Below are 8,757 nucleotides of genomic sequence, written 5' to 3' on the forward strand. Positions count from 1 at the left end.
AGTTCATGTTTAGGCAGCTATGTTTCTAACACTAAATGAGTGTAAATCTGACATAATAAGAGACACAACCTCACAAGAAATTCACTGAGCCTCTGACTGTTAAATATTTCTGTTACCACTTCCACAAAATTATCTAAGACACAGGTGCAGTCGTTGTTTTATAAACATGTCCATTGTGCCTGGGATCCACCACAATGATATTTTATTGGCTGTGGTTTTCTGTAGAGGACTTCATCTGTTGCGTGGAGAAATTACTTTAATGAGGGGTGTGGACTACACTGACATGTAAGTATGAGGACAAATGTTTTTAGATTATTTTTAGGAATTGTTCTGGTTCAGAAAATTAGTGTTTGTATGTACTCCTTTAATAACCATGACTTCGTTGGCACTAAGTAGATAAGTAGGCTTCTAATTCCAAGAGTAGCTTCCCTATTCTTAAGCAGATAGTGCTGTGGGATATTTTTCTGTACACTGTGAATATGTGTTACTCTGATTGATTGATTGATTGATAAATAAAGCAGCACTGACCTAGGGCAGTGGCAACTTATAGATTAATAAAAATGAGTTAAGTTATAAGAGATAGCTAGCAGGAAGCCTGCCATAGACCATGCAATTGGTAATTAATATTAAGTCTCTAAATGATTGTTTTATAAGTGACTGAGAAACCGTACTGGGAAACATTCTGGGTACAACATATTAAGTCCAATTAGAGAGTTGTTCATTATTTCTAAGATAAACATGACCCTACTGTTCTCTTAGTGTTATTAATGTTCCATAATGATCATTTTTCTGGTTCATAGGCATCCCAGATCCTTGACTGGTAGATTCTCTCATTTGAAAGCTTTCATGGAACCTTTATATTCCAAGAAATCTAGTAATCACAGAGAAGAAATTCAGGCCAGTTCTAGTTCAAGGAACCCTAATTCATGTTTCAGAAGTACATGGTATCTTCACTAATGGAGACTTACTTTCCAACTATGTGGGCAACTAACTGCAATAGTAATAGGCTTTCTGCTTTTCTGCTCTATGATAGCCCTGACCAACAAGTCAAGGCAGGTTTTCTCCTTTCACATCACTGGGTTATTGATTAGTTGATCTCTAGATCTTTGATGAGTATTGCCACTCCCCATGAGAAAAACTCTTTTAAAATATATGTGTGTGTTCATACATAGATTTAAGTGTATTGCAGAGATTAGTTTACATGAATAAGTAATATTGTGACTCCTTGTGATGCTTTCAAACATTTGTAGTGTTAATTACCTGTTTATTTTTATGAAGAATGGTTAAATTTTCACTTGCCTTGGGGCAATTCTTAGATCAAAATCCATGTATAGGTTCAATAATTGGTTCTTTGCAAAATCCTCTTGTTATGATAAAATTGTTTTCTAACTCAAATGATTTTAGAGATTCTGAGGGATAAATATTTAACTTTTTAATAATTATTTTATTTAGTTTTAATTTAAGAAATTGCATGCTATGTAATTTGCTCATTTTTTCCCATAATTCCCCCTCAAATTCAAAGCACATACTTACACTTTGGTGTAAAAAATATTGCTGTAAGTTTTAATTTTTTTACATAGGCTGACTGATGAAAATTTGAGAAACTATGGAATTTTCCTGCTATAATGAAAATAATATAAAATTCATAGGAAATAATGAGAGTTGGAAGACACTTTACAAAATAAAAAAATGACCCAGACTCTTAAAAAAACTTTTTCCTGTACATAAGTCCTAGATTTTTGTTTTGGTGTGCATACATTTCAGGAAGGCTTTGGGGTATTTATCAATACTGAACGAGTTCATTGAGATTGTGAATAAGTACTAAAAGGAGGGTTAAAAAGAGAATAAACCTACCAGGTAAACTGAAGGATCATGGATTACTGGAAGTTGTCCATTTAGAAAAGATAACAAGGGAAAAGGGGGACATGAAGAGAAGAATGTATGAATGCAGATAAGAAAATAAAATGCCACTATGAAACCCTGTACATTGTTTCCTAGTTAACAATATCAAAAATAGAGACCCTGAAACATTATGTAACCAAAGGCTTGGAGGAAGATGAACCACCTTCAGGAATTATGAGCAAAATAAAATGGGGAACATTCCAGTAATATGGGACTGACTTACATCAGAAATGTGGAAATCATCGGCTTCCTGCAGGACTTGAGGAAATGAATCAAAACCTGACATATCAATAAGCAGCTGGTAATCCAATAAATAAAGTGCCAGCATCAGGGGTACCTAAGACCCAGAAGAAATCAGAAGCTATTAGTCAGTTGCTATAAAATTTACAACACAATAGATTTAAAAAAAGGGCATAATCTCAGTAATGAGTGAAGATGGCAAAGTTTGACCTCATGTAAGTTAATAGGCTTTTTTATGGCAACATGAATATGATCCAATATGCAACACTTTTTTTTTAACAAACTGGTAAGAAAAGGAACATTACAGGTACTCATCATAAAAGAGTAATGACTATGTAAAGTGATAGATGGTTTAGGAAATATTATTTGATAACTATATGTATTATATAGACATTTCTGAATCTACATCATAGGCTAACTAATGAAGATGAATAGGTTGCAGTGATTTGAAATTGAATAATGAAATATGAAGCTTGACATGCACACAACCTGCATTTCCCCAATATTACAAGGATGGCATAAAGCTTTTATACAGTAGAAATCATAAATTCAGGGTAAGGGAAAGACAAAAATATAGGAAACAGTGGAGTATTTTTTATAATTATTTTGTAGGTGAGAGTTGAGTTATTGTAATCTGCTGTGGGATGGTCTGTATGTCAAGTGTGTTGCTGATTAGTCAGTAAATAAATCACTGATTGGCCATTGGCTAGGCAGGAAGTATAGGTGGGACTAACAAGGAGAAGAATTCTGGGAAGTGGAAGGCTGAGAGGGAGACACTGCCAGCCGCCACCATGACAAGCCACTTGTGAAGATGCCGGTAAGCCATGAGCCATGTGGCAAGGCATAGATTAATGGAAATGGATTAATTTAAGCTGTAAGAACAGTTAGCAAGAAACCTGCCACGGCCATACAGTTTGTAACCAATATAAGTCTCTGTGTTTGCTTGGTTGGGTCTGAGCGGCTGTGGGACTGGCAGGTGAGAGAGATTTGTCCTGACTGTGGGCCAGGCAGAAAAACTCTAGCTACAAATGGCGCCCAACGTGTTGGCAAGAGTTTCCACCTAAAACCTGAGTAAAAAGATTCTAAAACGGAGCTAAAAACAGCTCCTAGTTGTCTCTTTTAAGCTAGCAGCAGCCTGTGTGTTTGAGCTACTATGGCGGGTTCCTGGCGTGCATGCTCGATCTGCAGTATGGTGGGAATGAGGCCTCTGCAAGTGGCACATTAAGCTGTGTGGTGGATTTAGCCTTTGCTAGTACAAAACAAAAACAAACAAACAAAAAGAGGTTTCTGGGCTACACGCTGCTTTGATAGAAGCAGAGACCCACTATTTCTGAGAGTTGATGGCTCCCAGAGCTGGCGGAAAACGTACTACAGCCATGTTGGGAAGCTGAAGTGGCGGAACCAGCAGCCACAGTGCCAGTGCCGCCATTTCAGGCTTAGAAGGCTGCAGTTTAAAGCAATAGGCTCAAGCTAGTATAAAAAAATAAGCCACGTAAAGATGGCTACCACACAGAGAATCTGGATTATGTTCTCTTTGATATTCGTAACTGAAGAAAAACATTTTATTACAAAAGCTGTTGAGTTATGCCAAAATATATATTTTAAAGGTACCTTGACTTCAAAATTTGAATGTAAGGATATGTTGCTTTGGAAAGGAGGCTCTGCTTTTGTTTCCACAGAAAGCCAGAGGCTATGGATTTGTTCCAGATTAAGATGCATCAGGTTTGACCAGCCAAGACCACCTGAAAGGTCTCCGATGACACCATGGCCCAGATGATGCAACATCCAGAACCATTTCAAGGCAACTGGCTCAGACGATACACCCTCATGGACTACTCCATAATGCTAAAATATTCTTTGTGTCCCCATAAGATACAGCGCCCCCCTCCAGCAGGAAGTAGTAAGAGAAGCTATGCCCAAATTCCCAAATATACCAAGCTGACTTTGGAGATATGTAAAGGTTAAATCCTTCCTTTTTAAGAAAAGAAAAGGGGAAGTGCTGTGGGATGGTCTGTATGTCAAGTGTGTTGGCTGATTGGTCAGTAAATAAACACTGATTGGCCATTGGCTAGGCAGGAAGTATAGGCGGGACTAACAAGGAGAAGAATTCTGGGAAGTGGAAGGCTGAGAGGAAGACACTGCCAGCCGCCACCATGACAAGCCACTTGTGAAGATGCCGGTAAGCCACGAGCCATGTGGCAAGGCATAGATTAATGGAAATGGATTAATTTAAGCTGTAAGAACAGTTAGCAAGAAGCCTGCCACAGCCATACAGTTTGTAACCAATATAAGTCTCTGTGTTTGCTTGGTTGGGTCTGAGCGGCTGTGGGACTGGTGGGTGAGAGAGATTTGTCCTGACTGTGGGCCAGGCAGGAAAACTCTAGCTACAGTAATCAATTTCCTTTAAAAAAAGAAGGCAAACTGTGTATGTATGAGGTTTGAAACTTAGTGTAACATTAATTGTTGGTGTGTTAAAATGAATTCTTTGTACAATTGAATTAATTAAGTCCTGTTTTGTAAAGCCAACTTAAATATAAGGGCCTTTTGCAGTCTCCCATGTGTATAAAAGTGCCAAAAAGGATGATGATGTTACAGAATCTAATTTGACTGTGTTCACTAAAAACAAAGATATTTGCAGTGTGTTGAGATCTCATTTTGGTACATTTTTCCATTTGTGCTTCTGTTTCTCTACTTTAATGCTTTGGATGGTGGCCCTCCCTCAAAGTGAGAGAAAGTTTGCCAGAAAATATATTTGTGGGTCTCACTGCAGAGTAGCAGAATAATATTATTATATAATGGGACATGGAAACCAAAGGAGAAACTCAGTGGAGATGGTAGTGGTGCGCATGTTGCCTTGATATTTCTTGACCACTAAAAACTAAAATTTTTAGGGAGTTAGTGAACCTTCAGCTGTGAATACCCCAGAGAGTCTTCCTGTTATTTTCATTAAAGACCTCAAGTGTCCTTAAATCAATCATCCCAGGGAAAAGAAAAGTAGTAGAATGGTCCCTAAGATGTCTTACCTAAAGCTGTGATCAGACTCCATTTTAAATACCAATGTTCATGAGTCAGCAATAGCAGGTCAATTCAGCCACATTCCCAGGACTATGTTGAAATCCTTAATTTGGCTTTATTCTATCTCCATTTTTAAATGTCAATCCTTATAACTTAGCAATAGGAGGACAATTAACCTGAATTCCCTTTATGTTATTAGGAGCAAAGGCACCTAAATTCAGAAAGGAGAACCTTGGGTTTGGTCTGCATCCAGGAGCTCCTGGGATTCAGCTTCTCTGTTCTGGTATGTGTCAGGAAGGGAGACCATTTTTGTTTTCTAATTTCCACATCCTTGGTCTGGTAGAAGATGGAATGTAGGTTGCATTGATTTCAAATCCATATTATCATTGAGATTGGTAAAATTTACAATAATGTTTACTGAAATGATAAATACAGAAGGGTATAGAGGATTGTTCAAGTGTAGATGTGTGCTTCAAGTGTGGGATATGTTGACTGTTCTTACATTAATGCTTCATTTGCAGAACTCTGAAAATGTTTCTTTTCCCTCAGTTTTTACAGAATTCATTTTCAGTATAAATTCTATCAATGGTTGCAAAACCTGAAATGTTTATGAAATTTGTGATGGTTTAGGTAATCATATACAGTCAATTCCTATTCAGAATGCATTTGAGTTATCTTCTATAATAGCCATGTCCTATGAAGGTTTCCTGCAGGGATTTATTGGCTTTTTTAGGTAATACTAAGAAAGAGGCAAAGTAAAATAGGGTGGAATTCCTTGGCGAAAATAATGTTTCTAGTAGTATTTTTAAAATGAATTGCTGCTCTCTTACATGCTTAGATGACTATTTAAATCAATATTTTGCAACAATCCTAGTGCTTTGACCTATTAATAAATTTCCTCATGTTGTTGTGACTTACAGTCATAAAATTATTTTTATTGCTTCTTCATGAATGTAATCTTCCTACTGTTATGAAACATAATGTAAATATCTGATATGTAACTGCTGTGAAAGTGTATTTTGTCCTGAAAATGGTCATGCCCCACATGTTGAGAACTACACATTTGAATTCATTACAAAGTTCTGAATGGAATGATTCAGTTACACTCAGATGTAAAATTTTATCAAAAGTAAGATTTTATTTTTATTGCCATTTTATATTTATCTAGACTCAAAGAGGCATTTACAGTGTTTCTCTTTGTTAGGTACAAAGCTCTCCTCTAGTTCTGAAACCTGATAGCAATCTCTTCATGGAGGCTAATGTAGATTTTGTTGACTTTGCTGAGGTCTATGCTTTCTCACTGTTTTTCTCTTAGCACTAACAGTTTTGAGAAAATTCTCTGCTTTGAAGGGTAGGCCACTGAATTCTAGGACACTGGTACATGGGAGAGAATGTGAGACTTGTCTCCTCTACCTACATGTCTCATTTAACCAGAACCAATATATTTAATCAAGAAGTATCTATTATAGTTGAAAACATTAAAATTTAGGAAGTAATAACTCATTGTGATCATGCATCTATTACATATATAATATCTGGCATGAAGCATACATTGCAATGCAGTGTGAATTCTGATGTTGGAAGTTTAGTTTACATCTTGTCTTTTTAAATCATTGCTGGTCCACAGATTTTAGGATACCCTTCTTTTGCATGGAGTTAGATAATTTCTCTCAACATGTTAGAAGACAAGCCATCTTCTTCATTAATGTATTTTCTATGTTAATATTACTATATTTAATTGAGATATCATCATGTCAGTATATATTCTATTGTCCTTTTTTGCTTTATTCTTAATTTCTCTTGTTCTCTGCCCTCTCCACTCCTTTCAGTCTTTCCATTCTCCTAGGACTCTTTTTTAACATTATTACTTATGCATAAGGGATTACACACATCTTGATAAAATTATTCTCAATTATAAAATAAACATGTTATACAACCAACCTGGTCAAGGAATACAGGCTCCACCTATAACCTGGGGTTCCCAAGCAAGAAAATCAGACACAGCTCCAAAAATTCCCCCTCGCTTGAACAGAAACCAGGGGAATGGGACTGGTGAAACACAGGCCCCCAGTCTTTGTGGAAATAAAATCAGATGCTAACCCAGGCAAAGTTAACCCATACCCCACGTCACTAGAAGCAAAGAAAGGAATAACTCTCCATATAAGAACGTTTAAGAGACTTGGAGTCCTACATCCAATCCAGTCAGTGTGGAACACTCTCCTATTACCAGCCAGGAAACCCCACTCTGGGGATTACAGGCCAGTCCAGGACTTAAGGGGATTGAACAAAAGAGTGGTGGATATACACCCCAACGTGCCTAACCCACATACCCTGTTGAGTTCACTGCCCCCAGACTGGCAATGGTACTCTGTTTTGGACTTGAAAGATGCCTTCTTTAGCCTCCATATGGCCTCAAAAAGCCAACCATACTTTGCTTTTGAATGGCATGACCCAGAGATCAGGGTCAGTGCACAGCTGACATGGACCAGATTCCCCCAAGGTTTCAAAAACTCCCCAACCATATTTGATGAAGCTCTTCATGAAGACCTGGGTGAGTATGGCACCCAAAATCTGAACATCAGTTTATTACAGTATATAGATGACTTGTTGATTGCTGCCACTGACAGAGCAACCTGCCTTAAAGGGATTGAAAACCTGCTGATGACCCTAGCAAGCCTAGGGTACCAAGCTTTGGCCATAAAGGCCCAAATCTGAAACAGATTGGGTATTTAGGGTATGTCCTTAAGGAGGGTTAAAGATGGTTGTCAGATGCTCAGAAGGCGACAGTCTTGAAAATACCTGCTCCTACAATACCCAGACAGGTGAGAGAGATTCTAGGGATGGCAAGATTCTTCTGCCTCTAGATTCCTGGGTTTACTGAGTTGTCCAAGCCCCTATATGATGTTATTAAAAACACAATGGACTTTGTCTGAACAGAGAAGGAACAAAGGGCATTTGAGGGTCTAAAATGAAAGCTTCTAGAAGCCTCAGCCCTAGGCCTACTGGACATCAGCAAACTCTTTCACCTTTATGTGGATGAGAGTAGGGACATTGCCAAAGGAGTCCTCACTCAAATGCTAGGACCATGGAAGAGGCCAGTGCCATACTTGTCAAAGAGGCCAGACCCAGTGGTCACAGGATGGCACCCATGTTTAAGAATAATTGTAGCCATAGCGCTGTTGTTCAAAGATGCTGACAAATTAACTCATGGTAAAAAAAAAAAAACTTACTATTACCACCTTGCATGCCCTGGAAGGAGTCCTTAAGCAGCCCTCAGATTGGTGGATCAGTAATGCATGGATCACTCACTACCAGGTGCTCCTTCTTAACCCAGCCAGACTGACTTATCAGGGCTCCAGCAGCCCTGAACCCAGTCACCCTACTACCTGACCATGACCTAGAGACTCCACTCCATGACTGCACAGGAATTCTGGCTCAAGCGCACTATATATGCCCAGACCTGCAAGATGTCCTGCTACCAGATGCAGAGGAAAACTGGTTTACAGATGGGAGCAGCTATGTGTGTAATGGACAAAGGTATGCAGGAGCAGCAGTGACCACCAGTGAGATAGCTGTGTGGGACACTACACTGCTGCCGGG

Source organism: Peromyscus eremicus, unplaced genomic scaffold, assembly GCF_949786415.1.
Source record: "Peromyscus eremicus unplaced genomic scaffold, PerEre_H2_v1 PerEre#2#chrX_unloc_1, whole genome shotgun sequence".
Classification (NCBI taxonomy): Eukaryota; Metazoa; Chordata; class Mammalia; order Rodentia; family Cricetidae; genus Peromyscus; species Peromyscus eremicus.